The sequence below is a fragment of the Camponotus vicinus genome, unplaced genomic scaffold, assembly GCF_025532165.1.
Source record: "Camponotus vicinus isolate PSW18456_S1 unplaced genomic scaffold, iyCamVici1.0 SCAF_9, whole genome shotgun sequence".
NCBI lineage: Eukaryota > Metazoa > Arthropoda > Insecta > Hymenoptera > Formicidae > Camponotus > Camponotus vicinus.
Window position 1 is genome coordinate 10,707,653 of NW_028141981.1, and position 19,833 is coordinate 10,727,485.

The 19,833-nt window shown below is 36.3% G+C and overlaps 1 long non-coding RNA gene across 1 annotated transcript; it reads left to right on the top strand.

Moving 5' to 3' along the window:
• Nucleotides 1-13,081: 13,081 nt before the first annotated feature.
• Nucleotides 13,082-13,804, top strand: LOC145976741 (uncharacterized). Its single transcript, XR_014440301.1, has 4 exons — nucleotides 13,082-13,109; nucleotides 13,178-13,390; nucleotides 13,467-13,607; nucleotides 13,741-13,804. It is a non-coding gene; the product is annotated as an uncharacterized LOC145976741 (long non-coding RNA).
• Nucleotides 13,805-19,833: the final 6,029 nt, after the last annotated feature.

Sequence of the window (19,833 nt, forward strand, 5' to 3'; positions counted from 1 at the left end):
CAATGTCACCCCTCTATGCTCCTCTACCCTTTCTGCCCCCCTCTTTTTCGCAATTGGCACTATCACTTCTTCCTTCCATCTCTCCGGGAACCCTTCCCCACTCCACACCCTCCTACAAATCTCCCCTATTGCCCTTCTTACTCCTTGCCCTCCCCATAACCACGCTTCATTCTGTATCCCATCCTCCCCTGCCGCCTTTCCTCTTTTCAATTTCCTTATCGCCCTCTCCACTTCCTCAAACTCCCATTTCCTCCTCCCCTCCCCTTCCCTCTCCTCCCCTTCCCCCTCTCCTGTCTCCCCCTTCCCTCTCTCCTCTCCGAACCACCCAACACTTCTCTAAAATACCTATCCCATTCCTCATTCCCAATCTCCCTATTCACCTCCCGCCTTCTCCTTCTCTCCCTATTAATCACCTCCCACACTTGTTTCTGCGTTCTTGCCTCCCTTGTCCTCCTCATCCAGTTCTCATTCTCCTCCCTCCTCTTCCTCTCACACATCTCCCTATATTCCCTTCTCTCTCTCCTGTAATCCTCTCTACCCCTATCCCCTCTCCTCCATTCTCTCAATGCCCTCTCCACCTCTCTTCTTTTCCTTCTACACTCCCCGTCCCACCACCCTCCCCCTTCCTTCTCCACCTCTTTACCCTGACCGCTCCCTTAATCCTCTCTATCAACTTTTCCATCTCTTCATTTATTCCCCCCTTCCCTAACTCTACCTCTTCCGTACTCCTCCTAAATTCCTCCCTTGCCACCTCCGACCAATCCACTATCTCCATCCATTCCTCCCCCTCAACCCTCTTTCCTCCCTTTTCCCTCCTCTCCAGCCATACCGTCACCGAATGATGATCCGAGCCTATCTCACCCCCTACTTCTAATCTCTCTACCCTTTCCCATGCCCCCTATCCCCCATCACATAATCAATTACCGTCTCTCCCCTCCCTCCCGTAAACGTCATCTCCCCCTCCTTGTCTCCCTCTTTCGCCCCGTTCATTATGCCTCATCCCTCTCCTCTTACCCATTTCACCAACTCCCCCCCTGCCCATTTACCACCATATCCTTTGATACTCTTCCCTTTCCCTCCTCTTCGTCCTCCAACGCCCCTCCCTCTCCCGTCCTCACATTAAAGTCCCCCCTACTATTCACCCTTTTTCCCCTTTCTTCTCCTCCGCTTCCCCTTTTAACATCCCCAAAACCTTCCCCAAATTCTTACGTACACCGTCCCCACTTTCCACTTTTCCCCTCTACATTTTATCTCTTTTACCATTAATCCTTCCTCCTCCACCCCTCTCCCCTCTTTCCACCCCTCTTCTAATCCCCATCCAAATCCCACTTTTCGCTCTTCCCCTCCTACCCTCCTTACTCGCCCCTTGTGTCGACCACTCGAACTCTCCTGGTACCTTCTCTTTCCATCTTTTCCATTCTTCCTTTACCACCCTCGTTTCCACAAAACCTATTACATCTCACTCCTTAATTCTCTCCCAGAACTCCTCATCCTTCCCCCTCACCCCCGCCACATTCCAAAAACCAATTTTAAGCCCCTCTCCTTTCCCCCTCCCCTTTCCTCCTCCCTGCCCTTTCCCCTTACTTTCCCCCCACTTCTTTCTTCTCCAAGCTCTTTCTCTCTGCTCTCTCCTCTCTACTATCCCCTCTTCTCCAACCCCTTTCCTCTCCTCTCCCATCTATCACCTTCTCTTTTCCCTCCTCCCATCTCCACCATTTTCCCTCCATCCATATCCTTCCATACCTTACCCATGCTCTTCTGTCCCTCCTCTCCCTCTTCGCCATCTCCTCCAGCTTCCATTGCATCGCTCTCTCCTCCCTTGTCCAGTCATCCTCTATTCTCACCACTCCTCCTCTCAGTGCGACCTTCCTCTTCATCACCTCCATCTTTCCCTTTCTGTCCTCCATCCTAACTACCGCCATCCTTCTCTCTTTCTCATTTTCCCTTCCTATCTCCTTAATCTCCTCAATCCTTGCCTCCACCCCCAATTCTTCCCATATCTTTCTTACTTCCCTCTCTATCCCCTCCTTCTTTACCTCCACTCCTTTCACCACCACATTTCTCCTCCTTCTCTCCCTTTCCTCCAATTCCCTCCACCTTTCCAAATCTTTAATCTTTGCCTCCAGTTCTCCTCCTCCTTTCTTTTCTTCCCTCCCCCTCCTAAGTACTTAATGAAAATTAACTTAATTATAGTGTTTTGGAAAGCTCTCGAGATAAGCTACAAAGATATGTAATAAAAATGGGCAGTTTCATTTAAAAAATTGAGGGTGACCTTCACGTGACCTTCAAGTAACTATTTAAGGTCAAATTAATAACACCATCTTATGTCTCCTTTAAAACCATATAACTTTTGTCTGAAACATTTTTTCGTATCTCGCAAATTTTTCAAAATATTTGCCTGTTAAGATTAAAATGAATCACCCTGTATATATGACAAGTGTTATACAGGGTGATTCTGAACAAACATTTGTCTTTAAAATATCAAATTCTTGAATGAATTCTAAGACGATTTTTCCTCTTGCAAAATTTTGCCCGGAGCTTAGTTTTTAAACTATAAAGGAAAATAGTTAACTAATTATGGAACGAGTACGAGAGGACGGCGCGATATAGACGATTACGTGGGGCACTCGCCGCGATCAGCTGATTGCTATACACGATCAGTGTGTGTCCGTAATTGTGTTCCGTAATTAGTTAACTATTTTCCTTTATAGTTTAAAAACTAAGCTCCGGGCAAAATTTTGCAAGAGGAAAAATTGTCTTAAAATTCATTCAAGAATTTGTTATTTTAAAGACAAATGTTTGTTCAGAATCACCCTGTATATCCAGTAAGCAAAATGTTAGTAGGTTGGTAGCAGATTGGCAGCAAATTCGATCAGAATCCCACACCAGAACCGTAGCCATCTGTGTCCGCATTAAGCTTTTGTTTTGGGGACAGAGTCTGTAAAACATAACCTGTCAACAAACTGTCGGCACAAACCGAGCAAACTCTGCGCGATGCAATTTGATGTTAGATTGCTAGCAGAAACGGAGCAGAATCAGCGCATGCAACCTGATGGCAAATTGACAGCAGAAACTGCACAAGATTTGCGCTTACTTTTATTAATGTTATATAAATGCTACAAAATTGATTATTACAGGTGCTAAATAAGAATATTATCGGCAAGTTAATTACAATTTTCTTCTAAAATGACATATATGCCATATGTTTTATCGTAATATATGTTAATGTAATATATGTTATATCGTAGTTATATCTCATATAGCGAAGGATTAATTCAATTTAATTAAATTAATAATAAAGTAAATGATAAAAGTAAATGTAACTTGTAAAACTGGAGATGTAATTTATTTAGAATTAAATTCTTGCTTTATGCTTCAAATAGGCAGTACATGAGTAATTTTCCATTTATCATATTGATTCCAATCAGTTTAATATTCTGAATCTCATGTGCTTGTATCAGATATCAGAAATTAAAGTGATAGAAATTAAAATGATAATTACTATATTTTCAGTCTTTTATTCATATTCGCGACTTTATATATTTCTGACAGAAATTAGATTACGAGAAAGTACAGTTCACGTAGCGGTAAGTAAAGAAACTATCGAATCATGCAAACTCTGTTCCGTTTCTGCCGTCAATCTGCTATCAGAGATTGTGTGCGCAGATCCTGCTCGATTTTTGTTATCAATTTGCTATCAAATTGCGCCTCACAGATCCTGTTAAATTTCTGCTATCAATCTGCCGTCAGTTATATCTGCAGGCTTTACTCGATTTCTGCTGATAATTTGACATCAAATTTCATTGCGCAGATCTTGCTCGGTTTCTGCCGACAATCTGTTGTCAAACTGCGTCGCACAGATCCTGTTCAATTTCTACCATCAATCTGCCGTCAGTTATATCAGCAGGCTCTACTCAATATCTGCCGAGAATTTGATATCAAATTTCATTGCGCAGATCCTGCTCGGTTTCTGCCGACAATCTGTTGTCAAATTGCGCCGCACAGATCCTGTTCAATTTCTGCTATCAATCTGCCGTCAGTTATATCAACAAGTTCTGCTTGTTTCTGTTGACAATCTTTTGTTTAGTCATGTGAACAGATTTTGTTGTATTTCTGCTGACATGCTGGCAACATAATCGAATATATCAGTTTCTTTATACAAACTGTAATCTTTCTGCCTTTAAAATTTGTAATGGGCATTTGACGAAAATCTGTTCTAACAGATTTGGTTATCTGGGTAATTGAAAGGTGTAACTAACACCGATACATACTTATACATGCTAAAAGAGAGTTTAAGTTTTTTATCTGAAATTATCAAACTCACCAGCCATATTGTCACTTAAAGATCTAATCGAATGAATATATTCGCCTGATCCTGCATTATTTCCTTAATCTTCGTAATAAAATTTATAATTAACTAAAACACGGATTAATTGATAAACTATTTACACTATTTACACTGGATGAACTCCTCTTGGAAAGAGGAAAGCACAAAAATTGCGAACTGTTGCGAACAAAGGACTTGTACACGTAATGTACAAACGTCCGATCCCGTCTCTGGCACCGCCGCCATTATACATATATATACAGGGTGGCCCATTTTAATCCATCCAGTCGAATATCTCGAAAACCAAGCCCGGGAGAGAAAAATATTTCAGACAAAAGTTGTATGGTTTCGAGGGGGCCATAAGATGGTACCATTGGTTTGACCTTGAAGAGTCATTTGAAGGTCACGTGAAGGTCACTTCAATTTTTTAAAACGGAATACCCTATATATTTTTACACATTCTTATAGCTTATCTCGAGAGCTTTCCAAAACACTATAATTAGGTACCTTTTCGTTAAATACTTTTTGAGTTATGAGGCTTGAAATAATTTCTTAATTTTACATAAACCGTAAAATATCTTGTAAAATATTCATTTTTCGATTATCTTACCTTAATACTTTTATGTACAAAATAATGAGAGGAATCAATTGGTGTAAAGAAAAAACATAATTGTTTTTAAGAAAAAATATGTAATTTGCAATTAACAATTCCATATTTTTTCTTAAAAACAACTGTATGTTTTCTTTACACCAATTGATTACTCTCATTATTTTGTACATAAAAGTATTAAGGTAAGATAATCGAAAAATAAATATTTTACAAGATATTTTATGGTTTATGTAAAATTAAGAAATGATTTCAAGCCTCATAACTCGGAAAGTACTTAATGAAAACTAACTTAATTATAGTGTTTTGAAAAGCTCTCGAGATAAGCTACAAGAATATGCAAAAGCATATAGGGTGTCCCATTTAAAAAGTTGGAGGTGACCTTCACATAACCTTGACAACGCTATTCGAGGTCATAATAATGTTGCTGTGTAATGCGCCACATAAAACCCTATAACTTTTGTATGAAACATTTTTTTTTAAAATGCGTATTTTTCGAAATATTAAGGGGTTTCCACACTTTTGCTAAACCCTGTATAACACAAATCAAATGAAGTAGTCTACCACGTAAGGCAGTTGGCTCACGATCCAGAGGTCCCGAGTTCGAGTCCCACCAAGGTAAGTGTGTTTTTCAAAAACGAGAAAACATTTAATCCATTATAAAAAACGCTAATTTTCAGATAGAATCATCATATAGGCTGCATCTTAAAAAACAAACGTAGTTAAAAAAGTAATAAAATTTCGAAATAAATATACGAATATAATTTTTTTTTATGTCGGGTGAATGTCGGAAATCAATGTCGGAAATCAATATATATATATATATATATGGCCCAAAACGCGTCAACCGGATCACCTCTCTCTCCAAAATTCAACGCAATGTATCGAGTTGTTTGAGGTCTCAAAATTTTTGTTAAATCACAATCTTTCGAATGCCGTGTGGCACTTTTTGTAAATCAAGATGGCGGCTACAATATGGCGCCCAGAAGGCGAAAAAATGACTCGGTACTTCAATGAATTCCATAATTTTCGTTTAAAATTGATGAAAACAAGTTTATAATAATTTTCATGGACACATATTATATCTAGTTAAATTTTTCAGTTATTTTCGGTCACCTAAACTCTCCCCTCCCCCTCTCCACTCCAAACAGTGGCCCAAAAATTGATTTTCATACTTTTTTCTGCGTAATTATCTAAAAGCTTTCAAGTAAAAAGTATTTGTATTAACCATGTCAAAGTAAACGTTGATGAATTGTTCTGATATCTTGTGACTACGTTACCTAACCTTAAAAATTGAAAAAATCAGTCTTCAAATCTTCACTGAACGATTTTCTTTCAGGATTAATTTCCATTTAATTGAATATATCTTATCATACTTTATATGCTTGATTTTTTCAATATCCAAACAATTCTAACCTAAAAATACAATAAACTTTTTTTCATGATTTTTCTTATGTCTAAAGTCAGATGCACTTTCAATAAAAAACACACATTTCTGTGTATTCAAAGGGGAAAAAATTTATGATAAACTTACTTCTTAACTAAACATTTTATTTACATCATAAGAAAATAAACCTTTTTCATAAAGCATCATCATAAAGATAGTGGCCAGCAATGTTTGAAAAATTGTTTTTTTGCATCTCCATATCGAAATCCCGAATTATTAATTATAGAAAAAATTGATGAAAAAATTGAGTATTCTAAAAGAAAAGCGATTTCATTGGATCAGCAGTAGATGAATTGTTTGTAAATAAAGTGTTATAGCTAGTGTATGACGGTAAGTAGAGGCAAGCATAAACTTTTGTAATAGAATGTGCATTTAATAATTCCTATTCCGCTCTTAGTATTACCCAGGATCAACGACGTGGACGTTGCGGAAGCATGATCCCTTTGGGGTGCTTAATTTCGTGAGTCCCCTTGCCTCTCACGTTTCGGGGTGCTTGATTTTCGTGAGTCCCCTTGCCTCTCACGTTTCGGGGTGCTTGATTTTCGTGAGTCCCCTTGTCTCTCACGTTTCGGAATGCTTGATTAGCGTGTCATCTCGTCTCTTCTAATGGACTAATATTGAACAAGAGACATAGGTTCTTTAGCTTTGGAATATCGCATGACTTGAAGTCTACTGGAAGAAATCGGTATAAAACCATGACATTGTTGAATATTCGGCACTCTTTGTGCCGAAGAAAATCGTTTTTGCAACGAATTTTGAATTTTTGTATGGGTTACTTTGTCGTACATATTGATAGAGATATTCTTGAATCTCTTGCTTGCCCAGTCATATAGAGCAAGGTGATTCAGGATAGCTTCAGTGGCAGGAACTTGTAAACTGTGTCGCGTAGCTTCTCTCTTAAAAATAGCCCCGATACCATCAGGAGCTCCTTTGCCATGAGCCGTCGCATGGCCAGTCGCCATTCTGCCTGCACACCGAAGTCGGCCTCGTGCATCATCAGATTCTGCATCTGATACCTATTCTTGAAGTGTTGTTTGGCTCCATCGGTCATGTATATTATTTTTCTAACATTTGGACAGATCTTTTTAATTAACGGCAGAATAATTTTTTGTGTACAATACACTGCAGCTGTATCGTGTGTTGTTGAGTCTGATAACACTACAGCACTATGATGTCGTATTTCCTGGCCTGCATTGTAGTAGAAAACGATTGTCACTAATGTACATTGATCATTATTATAATGAAAAGCTTGAGCAGCATCTTGTGCGACATAAGCGAAGTTTTCTGCAAAATCAAGTTGAACCAAAACTTCATTATTTTGTAAATTTTCCTTACGTTCTGCAAAAAATTTAGATTGAGATTTGGCAAGAAAATGATGTGGTAATAATGACAATAAATGTTCCGTGAAACGATCGATGAAATCGACATCAGAAAGACACTCACGAAGCAAAGTACAACGGTCTGTTGATGTCCAAGTACTGAAAATAACTTGCGTAATAAAATTCTCATTTAATATTTCTGTGAGGTTATCTTTAAATTGGTCTATTTTAGGACAATTTTCACACGTCTTTAGATAACATTTGTCATTAGGATTATTACACATTACGAATAGCATGCAATCTTCTTTACTCTTCAATGGCACTTTCAAGTTTTTTGTGAGCTCACCAAGATTAAGTGCATCAATCATATTCTTGAAATTTTGACATATAACACACACGCATGAAGTATGAGTGCCAGAACTTCCAGCTAAAACACACCACTTAGGACGAAGTTCTGTGAATCCAATGTGTAGATTTTCATATTTTTCTTTAAATTGAGAATACAATACTTTAATATCCGAGAGTAGTAAACGCTTTTGCCTTTCTTCTTTTTGGCCATTGACTTTTATTTTGACGGTAGCTTTTTTATGTGGCATAATTCGACTGTTAAGGTCATCTTCATAAAAATTAATGACCTTCAAAATTGTTTCTTCTGGTAATTGTTTACCTTTTTTCGTTGTTGGTGAGGATAATACTCCGTCAGACATTCGAAGATCTTTTCCTTTTTTTGCCATTCTATAAGAAGTCTGAAATTCATCCATTATCTTACGAATACTCCAGCTTTCTGGAGCTATTGTGAGAATTGAAACACGTAACGGATCATTTTCTGGCAAGCTAGCAAATTTCGATTTGATCCCATTTAGTAGTTCTTCTAATTGTTCTTCTCTAGAGATACATTTCTTTTTGTTGGGTGATTCATCTGCCACAGATTCATTATCATCCAGAGATGATGTGTTCAAGGTTCTATAAGAAGATTGAGATAATTCGCGTTGATCGCATAATCTTCTACAATCATAACATATAGTCGAATTTCTAGGCAGATGTGGGAATAATAAAGATACTTTTTTCGATATTTTACGCAAGCCTTTACCAATATGATTGGGATTGCCAAATGGATTCATACATCTATCTGTACGGCTGAAGTTATTGCTTTTTCTTTTTTTTCGAATTATTCATCATGATGGCTATTAACGAATATTCTCTTTACATGAGTGCGTGAATAAAGAAAAGTATGAGATGAACTCTGTCTAAGTAATATTTATCAAAAATAAAATCATTTGTCAATTACATTTCCTCTTCATATTTTTTAACGAATAATGCAGCATTTCGTAGTAATAAATTATCTAAGATCGACAATATAATACACGAATATTTTAATAAAGAATTATATTCATGAAAACTGAAACGAAAACAATGAAAAAAATAGTACTAACGAAACTTATTGCATATACATTGAGGAATTTATGACAATGACATTCATAAGTACTAAACATTGTGCGTTAAAGCAATGAATAAAGATTCATCATAATAGATAGTTTCATTCCAAATTATTTGTTCATACTTCTGCTATGTATAATGAAGTCAAACGGTACTCTTGGAACATTCGAATATAATTTTTATGTATAACAATTTCACGTATACTGTTGAATGTATAATCTGTCTAAAATATTTGAATCCATGAATTTGAGATAAAGTTCATGCTGTTAACAGTCGCAAATATAAATAATTAATTATTTGTATGCATTACAAATAAACCTTTTGTAATTCAACAGTGCGTAATGTAGTTGGTCAAATCTTTGTGAAACATCCAAATATGATTTCCATATATAGACTTTACATACAAAATCTGTTCAGAATATTTAATAGAAAAGTTTCATACTCAGCGATTTAATCAACGTAGTGTCAGTTCAGCTATTTAACGGTCAATGAGTAATGAAATTTGATTTTTAACATTTTACGTTTATATCGTTTTTTAAATAATCACAATTATTTCTTTCCATCACATAAATGTTTCAATATTTTAAATCTTTTTTTTAATGATAAATGATACACCTTACTGAAATCCTCTGTGGGATCTGTGCAAGATATTATACAGGATTCCTGTATAATGTCTTACACTAATCCTCAAAATATCAATAAATTCAATTCCGTAATTATTTGTCAAAATTTGAGATGGAATATCCAAAATACTTCTGTCCGACAATATCATAAATATAGTACCATCAAACAATATTGATATATTAATGCTGAATATCACTATGATGTTTTCAGCGTTTAATATACCTATTTGAAAAAATACAAAAAAATCATGTAAGAATTTTTGTATCCTGTACTTTGATAAAAGTTTAAAGATTTTTTTTTTAGTTTCATAATGAGAATTTCTTTTCATTTTTCCTTTTAAATCTGTAAGGAATGTGTGTTTTTTGATGAAAATTATTATAAACTTGTTTTCATCAATTTTAAACGAAAATTATGGAATTCATTGAAGTACCGAGTCATTTTTTCGCCTTCTGGGCGCCATATTGTAGCCGCCATCTTGATTTACAAAAAGTGCCACACGGCATTCGAAAGATTGTGATTTAACAAAAATTTTGAGACCTCAAACAACTCGATACATTGCGTTGAATTTTGGAGAGAGAGGTGATCCGGTTGACGCGTTTTGGGCCATATATATATACACGTGATTACAAAGGATATTGTACTGTATCTTTTTAAATGTAAGACAATAAAAATGCGATGTAACACTTAGTAAATAATTTGTAACAAGCACGCAACAATAAAAAACAAAAAAAACCTATATTTGTTACTTTCATTATAAAAATATACCTTTATATAATAATATACAAATATATATATATTCATATCCATTTATACATAAGCATATCTGTTTTTATATGGACAAAATTCATATATAAGTTTGTATAACTAGATATAATTAGTTTTGTCTAATTATATATGAAAAATTTTTTACCGGGTACCTGGGTAATAACACGAAAATAATGACGTATTCTTTATGTCACTATGTGACGTATTTTTTACGTCACTATATGACGTAACGTACCTGTGACAAATCCACGTCATTTTTGCGACATTAGGACGTCATTTTAAACGTCAGATTCGTCATAAGAATGACTAATTCATGACGTCAAATAGACGACACCTTGCTACCTGGGCAATTATTCTTCTCACAGTCAACTATGGTTAGTTAATTTCTTACGACTCCGTCTTTTAAAGCAAGATTGGACCAAGGGTTATGGCGAAACTCGATTATTATATAATGCGAATCGTCGCCAATTTGACTTTTTGTACGCGAATTCCAAATATGTTTTGTCACGAATTGTAAAAACTGACTCGACTGAACAAGACAAAAAGTATACGTGCGATCTTAAATAAATGAGCGAGTTTTTGGAATCGCAAAATATATGCTGCTTTAAAGAATTAATATATAACACTTATTTTGTCATATATACAGGGTGTTCGGAAATTCAATCGACAAATTTTCAGAGATTGTCGGGGGCACCATAAGAATCATTTTTTGTAAATGAACCTGGGGTCGGAAACGTGTCATTACATCGCTACGGCATACGGAGTGTTTGAAAGAGTCGGGACCTCGAAATATCACAAAAAATAAAAGTTTTACAAAAAATTATTTCAAACAAAAGTTGTAGGGTGTAAAAAGGTCTATTTACTGGCGCCATGTGTTTGACCTTGGATGGCGTCGCCAAGGTCACGACAAGGCCACCTTGAATTTTTGAAATGGAACCCTCCACTTTTTATTGCATATTCTTGTAGCCCTTCTCGAGACCTTTTCAAAGCACTAATTTTACCAATTTTAAGTAAGCCGTTTCGAAGTTATTGAAGATATAAGGTTTTTCCTGATAAGTCGACGACTGTAGCTATCGTATTATTATCCGCGAATGAAGGTAGAAGTGGATCAGCCACCGATCTTGCCATGGTTGGCTAGATCATCTTCCAATCTGGGAATTGAATTTGTGTTTGGATCTCTTGCCTTCGTGGGCGAGACATCTTACCATGAAAAGCTCGATAACTTCGAAATGGCTTACTTAAAGTTGGTAAAATTAATGCTTTGTAAAGGTCTCGAGAAGGGCTACAAGAATATGCAATAAAAAGTGGAGGGTTCCATTTCAAAAATTCAAGGTGGCCTTGTCGTGACCTTGGCGACGTCATCCAAGGTCAAACACATGGCGCCAGTAAATAGACCATTTACACCCTACAACTTTTGTTTGAAACAATTTTTTGTAAAACTTCTATTTTTTGTGATATTTCGAGGTCCCGACTCTTTCGAACATTCCGTCTGCCGTAGCGATGTAATGACACGTTTCCGACCCCAGGTTCATTTGCAAAAAATGATTCTTATGGTGCCCCCGACAATCTCTGAAAATTTGTCGATTGAATTTCCGAACATCCTGTATATACAGGGTGGGGCATTTATAGTGACACAAGCAATTTTTTCGAAAACAAAGCGAGATATAAAAAAATGTTTCATGGAAAAGTTGTATGGCTTGAAGGGGGACATAAGATGGTGCCATTAATTTGACTTTGAAGAGTCACCTGAAGGTCACGTGAAGGTCACCCCCAACTTTTTAAATGGGACACCCTATATACTTTTACATATTCTTGTAGCTTGCCTCAAAAGCTTTCCAAAACACTGTAATAAAGTATTTTTTCATTGAGTACTTTTCGAGTTATGAGGCTTAAAATAATATCTTAATTTTACATAAACCATAAAATATCTCGTAAAATATTCATTTTTCTTATCTTAATACTTTTATGTACAAAATAATGAGAGGAATCAATTGGTGTAAAGAAAACACATAATTTTTCGAAGAAAAAATATGTAATTTGCAATTAATATTATAATTACATATTTTTTCTTAAAAACAACTGTGTGTTTTCTTTACACCAATTGATTCCTCTCATTATTTTGTACATAAAAGTATCAAGGTAAGATAATCAAAAAATGAATATTTTACTAGATATTTTATGGTTTATGTAAAATTGAAAAATTATTTAAGAAGAAATTTAAAAAATTATATATGCGTTGCATATATCCACACAGTACGAATGGCTATTGGCCGATTGAATGGCTATTAGTCGACATTTTTTAGTCAACTTGAAGTCGTTTTTTTAAGTCGACGTTTATTATTGTGGCCTGTTTTTTTGTGTGTGAGTGTATATTTACCAAGTAGTTACCAAAGATATCCAATGGATAAATAGAAATATTCATATACTTCCACGAGTTTCACGCCTAGGTGGCGTAAAGGAAAACGCTTAACCTAGAGCACTAGAAAAGTAGGTATTCTCGTTCCGCCATTTTTCTTCGAATTAGCATGAAAGGTTAGGTATGTTTTGTATACGTCAAACGTCAATAACCTTTACAGTCTCGAGGTTATAAACACAAACCGAATAAGACAAAATCGGTTGACGGCACGTTAAACACCTCAATAAAAAAAAAGGTTATAAACACATCGTGTCTTCGTTTCATCGTCGCATAAAGTTCTAATGGTGCTTTCAAAATGCCTGGCTGCGTTGCATTAAACTGCAGTAATAGCCGTGAAAATGGATTTCTACTTTTTTCAATTCTAACAAATGTAGAGCGACGAAAAAAGTGGCTTTAAAACCTTCGCCGTGAACAGTGGATACCAACCAAGTCTGCTTGTGTCTGTGAAGTACGTCCAACGCTGTAAAAGTAGAGCATTATTTGTGCCTCATTAAAGTGAAAATTAATTGTTTTCCTTATTACAGGTACACTTTGATGATTCACAGTTCGAAAATAGACGTGTCGACGGCTGGATAAAATTGAAGCCAAATGCGGTTCCTACTATATTTGATGTTCATAATTCACCTCTCAGGATTGATCAACCTCCAAAAAAGTCGCTAAACAAAGTAAATAACAAAGTAAATAAATTTCTTGTAAACAATTTGCATAATTAATTTATTTTACTGAATTTTCTCTCATAAATATATTATAAATTCAATATATATATGCAACATTTTTGATAACATCAACGGTTTTCAGAAGCCAGAACAAAATGAAGTTGCTGCCACATGTGTACAAGAAGTAGCAGAAGTTCCAATTATTCCAGAAATGGTAATATTATTCAACACATTTGTAGTTCTTAATAAACATTGTTGATTTTTATTCAAAAAACTTTAACATTGTCCAAAATGTTGCAGAACATTGATTATGCTGCCCCATCAAATCACGATGTTTTCGACGAAGTGGAATTATCCAGTGATATGTCAAAAAGTTTGCTGTCATCTGACAGCGAGCAGACTGCTAGAGAAAACAAAGTATGCCATTCATTTTCTAAATATTTCTTGTGAATGAAAAATTGCATTTGTTAAATATTAGAGTTTGAATCGGGTGAAATTATATCAATATTTATATTATCCCGTAGTCTTAACTGTCCACTGCAAAATTTAAGTTTGCATATTAATTTGCAGATTATCGAGGAAAACAATATGTTACAATGGGAGAATGAATATTTACGAAAGGAGCTTCAATCTGCTCGGGTAATAGTCGGCTCTTCTTTAGAAAAGGAGAATGAGATGCTGCGCAGCTAAATGGACAAGATGAAAACTGCAATGAAGTCACTTTTAAACAGTGAGCAGATCACAATGTTACAAGAAGGGCAACTTTCGCGTTGGTCTGATGAAAGTATAATCAAAGATCTGAAATTTCGGAATGCTCTGTCTGTTCACGGGTACAATTACCTGCGAAGTACTGGCTATCCGTTGCCTGCTTATAGTACGCTCTTCCGACGAATCCAAAATTTCAAATTAAACTTCGGAATTTTTGACGGAATTTTTGATGTTCTAGAGCTTCTGAAATTCGAAGTCGAAACGATGGACCCCACGGACAGATATTGCATATTGTCTTACGATGAAATGGTTATATTAGCTCAACAGGATTATGATAAAAACAATGGTACATTTTCGGGTTATGTAACTTTAGGGCAGAATAAGGATGTTCTCGGTCAGAAAATTTATTTAGTTTTAGTCCGAAGAGTAAAAAATCATTGGAAGCAAATACTTGCTTGCCACGTGACTCCAAAAGAAAGCATCGATTTTGAAATTGTTAAAGAATTTATTGAAAAATGTATTGTATATGTCGAAAAGTGCGGTCTGTATGTCTTAGCGTTATCTTCAGATTTGGACGCTAGAAATAGGAGTTTGTGGTCTTCTATGGGCATAACCATTATGAAATATGTACCCCGCGTAAATTCATTCCACTTCAACGAACATGACATTTACGCAATGCCTAACGTTTGTCACATTTTGAAGAATTTAAAATCTGCACGCTTAAGACAGGAGGTGTTTTTACCAGAGGCATATGTGGAGCAAGAAAAGCTTCCATCAAATGTTGCAAGGGGGTCGTACGTCAAAATGTTGTGGGAAAAAGAGATTCGCGAGGGGAGAGAAGTTCGACGCCTGTATCATTTACGCCTTGAAGATGTCAATCCGATCACATTCGATAAAATGAATGTAGGAGCGGCAGTTCGTTTTTTCTCTTTGCAAACTGAAATCGCGTTGAAAATTGCAGTTGGCGGAAAAGAACTTTCGGAAGAAGCTTTAACAACAGCTGCCTTTATTGGATTAATTAGAGAGTGGTTTTCTCTTGTATCGTCTAAAATCCGACAAGCATCAATAACTTTAAGAAACTGCGATCAAAAATATATTTTTCTTCATAAAATTATTGATTTGTTTAAAGATATTGTTTTTCAAAAAAATTGGAAACCGCTAAATTATGCCATGATTCTGTCAACTTTGTCTTTCGCCGATATGGCTGAGTTTTTGTTTAAAAACAAGTTCGAATTTGCTTTGGGTCATCGTTTTACTCAAGATGCGACCGAGAACATTTTTTCTCAGATTCGTAGAAAAGAGGGCCAGATGCCCACTGCGTTGCAATGTCTGCGAGCCATTAAAATGATTCAGTTTCTCACTTTATGTCCGATGTGAAAAATTCTAGTTATTTTAACGATTCTGATATGTTTTTGTTAGACTTTTGTTAGACTTTTGTCAAACAAAAAAACAATCTACCTCAAAAGAAGCGTCTGACACTGCGGCTGTTGATTCAACAAAAAATTATGTCGAGCTCGAGGTGCACACTATACCATTTAGTTATTTTTCCGACATTGTCAGCGAATACGACGCAAAGAATGTATTTCATTTGGCTGGAAGTACAACGAATGCAGTTGTAAAGCATATTTGCGAAGAATGTATTGCATTTTCGTTAAATAAAAATTTACCAAATGCATTTATCAAATGCATTTATAGAAAAAGCCAAATTATACACAAAAGCATTAGACTTAGGTGCCTTAAAAGAGCCTTGTTTTGAAACATTTTATTTAATTTTACATGCGGATCATTATTATAAAATCTATAAAGATTTCATTTTGAAAAATGGAAAATCGTGGATTATCGAATACATTCATAAAAATGTTAATATAATTTTTCCTACATGTCATTTAAAAAGAAAAATTATTAAACATTATCTTACTATACGTTCATTTTGCACAAAAAACTTTTCAGAAAACAGCAAAAAACGAAAATATGTTTATGGGTCTGCAAGCTTAAAAATGAAAAAAGCTTAAAAAACACAAACTTTACTTTTTTTACTTCGTAAATATTGTTAATAATCAATAAATATTTTTTATAAAATAAAGTATTGTTTGTAAAAATTAAAACTCTAAACCAATTTCTGAAGATATATTGTGAGCATAAATTTTTATTAGTCAATATACATTATTATTATTATAATTATTATACAATTGCAGTGTTATTTTTGTAAGTAACAATCTTTTAGAAAATCGAATTTCATTTCATAGTTTTTACACAATATAATCTTCACAATCTAATACATTAATTATTTGACATTGTTCTGTTGCAAATATTCAGCCATCGGATAATGAGAGTACATTTTTAAAATAGAATGCATCCGTTTCAGCTGACTCTATAGGATTAGAGTAGAGATTTTCGGCCAACAAGCTTTCAATTTTTTCATCTGTGTAATACTCTTGCAGCTTAGGGTCCTGAAATGAATAGAAATATATTAAATATAATAAATGGAGCATTAAATTAATAAACAAAAGAAAAAATTAGAAATTTATGCGACAATTACCTCTACATTTGGAAATGGAAACTCAAGGCTTGCCCCAGAATGCGACGTGCTTGGATTTTTTTGATTGCCCTCAGTTGACATTTTACAAATAGCCAAAACTTAACTTAAAAATACAAATATGTGAAAATATGACAAAACTACAACATAAAGACAATTTTTGCGATGAGTATTATTTAAATAACATGCCTTTAATCCTTGAAATTGTTCCAAATATGTGTTGCTTCAAACGTGCAATGAAACGGAGACACGATATATTGATTTACGAAAAATATGACACTTTCTACTTGCGTGTTTAAGAACATATGTCTAATTAATTAAGAATCAATTAACACCTATTTTCAGTTTAACAGAATCGATATTTAAAATTAATTTTTAGATTAATCGCGAGATCGAAAGGCGTATGTATGTACAATCAATGCGTATTGATATATATGGAAACATACCTAACTTTTCATGCTAGTTCGAAGAAAAATGGCGGAACGAGAATACTCATATTTATAGAGCCTTACTTAACCGAAAGTGGAATTTATCTAAGACAGTAATATAAGGCCGCGACACAAGTCCCAAGAATCACAGCTTATCGGTCAAAGAGCGCTATTATAGTCGCATCTCCTCTAGACTTCCGTTTGGACCTTCGACTGTAACGGACGTGTTAATCGAAGTGCTCTCTTATCCTAGTCAAGGAGTGTTTTCTAACAATCTCCCCTGTATTCGGGGAGTGCTTCTTTTTTTTCTTTTGCTATCGCGTGACTCAGTCTTGGCATTTTTGGCCCTTCTGATGACTCGGCTTTTGCACGTGAGCCGTATAAAAATTTCTGCGCACAATAGAGTCACGTCATCCTCGGCCATTTTGAGCGGTCGACCGCGTGGCATTTCATCGAAAGCACGGTCTGTAATCCTTTTATCATGTCCATTCAAGACCCTATGAACATTTCTGTTAATAATCCATCTTTCTTAGATTTATATGACAAAGACGGTATTATTTTACGTTCAGCTTTTAACTCGACTGAGTCTAGCGACGAGGTCAAGCTCAATCAAATAGCTCTTTCCCTCCCTCCCTTCTCCCCGTCCTCCGACTCCGTCGTGGAGATTCAGATGGAGACTAGTACTAATACAACCACGTCTACTTTTCAGTCAAATAATGTGCAATCGGATCCTCTCATCCCAGCGTTCTGGGCCCGGCGTAGACGCCGATCCTCGTAATCACTCTTCGGGCGCGGAACCGAGAGCTAATAAAAATAAAAGGAAAAAGGATCAGAACACTGCCTCTTCCGTGAGTAAGCATCAGGTCCTAGGTGAGGGGGATAGTCATTCGCTACAAGGTAAGGCTAATTGTGCTTCTTCTTCATCCGGTTTTGCCGCGGTTTCTGTGGGCACTCAAGATCTCTCCCCTTCAAACGCGAATACATATGATATTAATTCTTCTGATTCCTTCGACATTATAGTTCAAAAAAACAATGGTAATAATAATTCTTCTTCTTCTCCTACTGACCCTTTAGCGGTCGGTCGCCTCCTTTATTCTTTCAACAAAAATGATATTCTTGAGCTAAAAAAAGTTGGATTTTCTAAAATTAATATTCGTTTTGAAACTCGAGAGGCGGCCAACAGATTAATTTCGAATCAAATTTTAAGAGAAAAAAGATATCATGTATACATTCCACTTTATCGTACTACTCGAAAGGGTATTATTCGCGGTGTTCCGCTTGACCTTTCTGACGGAGAGATCTTGAGTGGTCTTGATTCCAGGGTTGCGGTGCTTTCTGTGCAGAGGTTGAGCAGAAGGAGAGAAGGCCCCCTCTCTTCTTCCTCTTCTGCGCAGCCAAATGTAAATATTAATGAGTAGTAAGACTAGGCGGGTTCTAACCCAGGGGCTCCGAGGGGGGGTGAGGGGCGAGGGGGAACCGCGGCGTGGGGGTGACGTCACGTGCGGGGGGCGTCACGTGCGGGAGGGGTGACGTCACGTGCGCGGGGGGTGTGACGTCACGTGCGGGAGGGGTGACGTCACGTGCGCGGGGGGTGTGACGTCACGTGCGGGGGTGACGTCACGCGGGGGTGACATCACGTGCGGGGAAGGGGGGATCCGCGGCGCGAGCGATGGACGAGGGGGTCCGCGCGCGGAAGGGGGATCCGCGGAAAGAAGACGGTGGTGTGAGAAGGATAGCGCTAAGTGTGTGAAGAGGACAGTGCGACAAGGATGGCATCAACGTGCGACAAGGATGATGTCAACGTGGGACAAGGATGACGCAATGTAAGATGCTGCATAGGTGGGAGAAGGACGACGCAAAGGTAAGTGAACGAGTGATAGCGATGAGCATATGAAAGAGAGAGAACGATAATATCGTGTACGAGAGAGAGAACGATATTGCAAGAACAACGCGTGCGAGAGAGAACGATATCGCTATACTTACAACTAGCGCAAGAGAGACGCAAGGGATGAGAGCGCAAGGAGAGGTGCATAAATAAATACATTTTTTTTTCAATTAAAATATATAAAATTTATTAAAAATCTGTTATACATTTTTGTGTCATAGCGCGAGAGAGATTACTTATTCTAAGCGCATACGAAAGAGATAGCGCGAAAGAACAATGACGCATGCTGAAGATAGTGAGACTTATGATTAACGCGTGCGAGAGAGAACGAAAATATCGCGAGACTTACAACTAACGCGCGAGAGAGAACGCAACGAAGATATCGCGAGACTTACAACTAGCGCAAGAGAGATAGAGACGCAAGGGATGGGAGCGCAATGAGAGGCGCGTAAATAAATACATTTTTTTTTCAATACTAAATATATAAAATTTATTATAGTGTGTAATACAATTGTGTGTGTGTGTGTGTGTGTGTGTATGTGCTTAATATATAATATATAATAAAAGATATAAAATTGAAAAAATATAATAATAAAAAAAATATAATAAAAGATAAAATTTAAAAAATATAATATATATATATAATAGTAATATAATAAAATAAAAATATATATATTG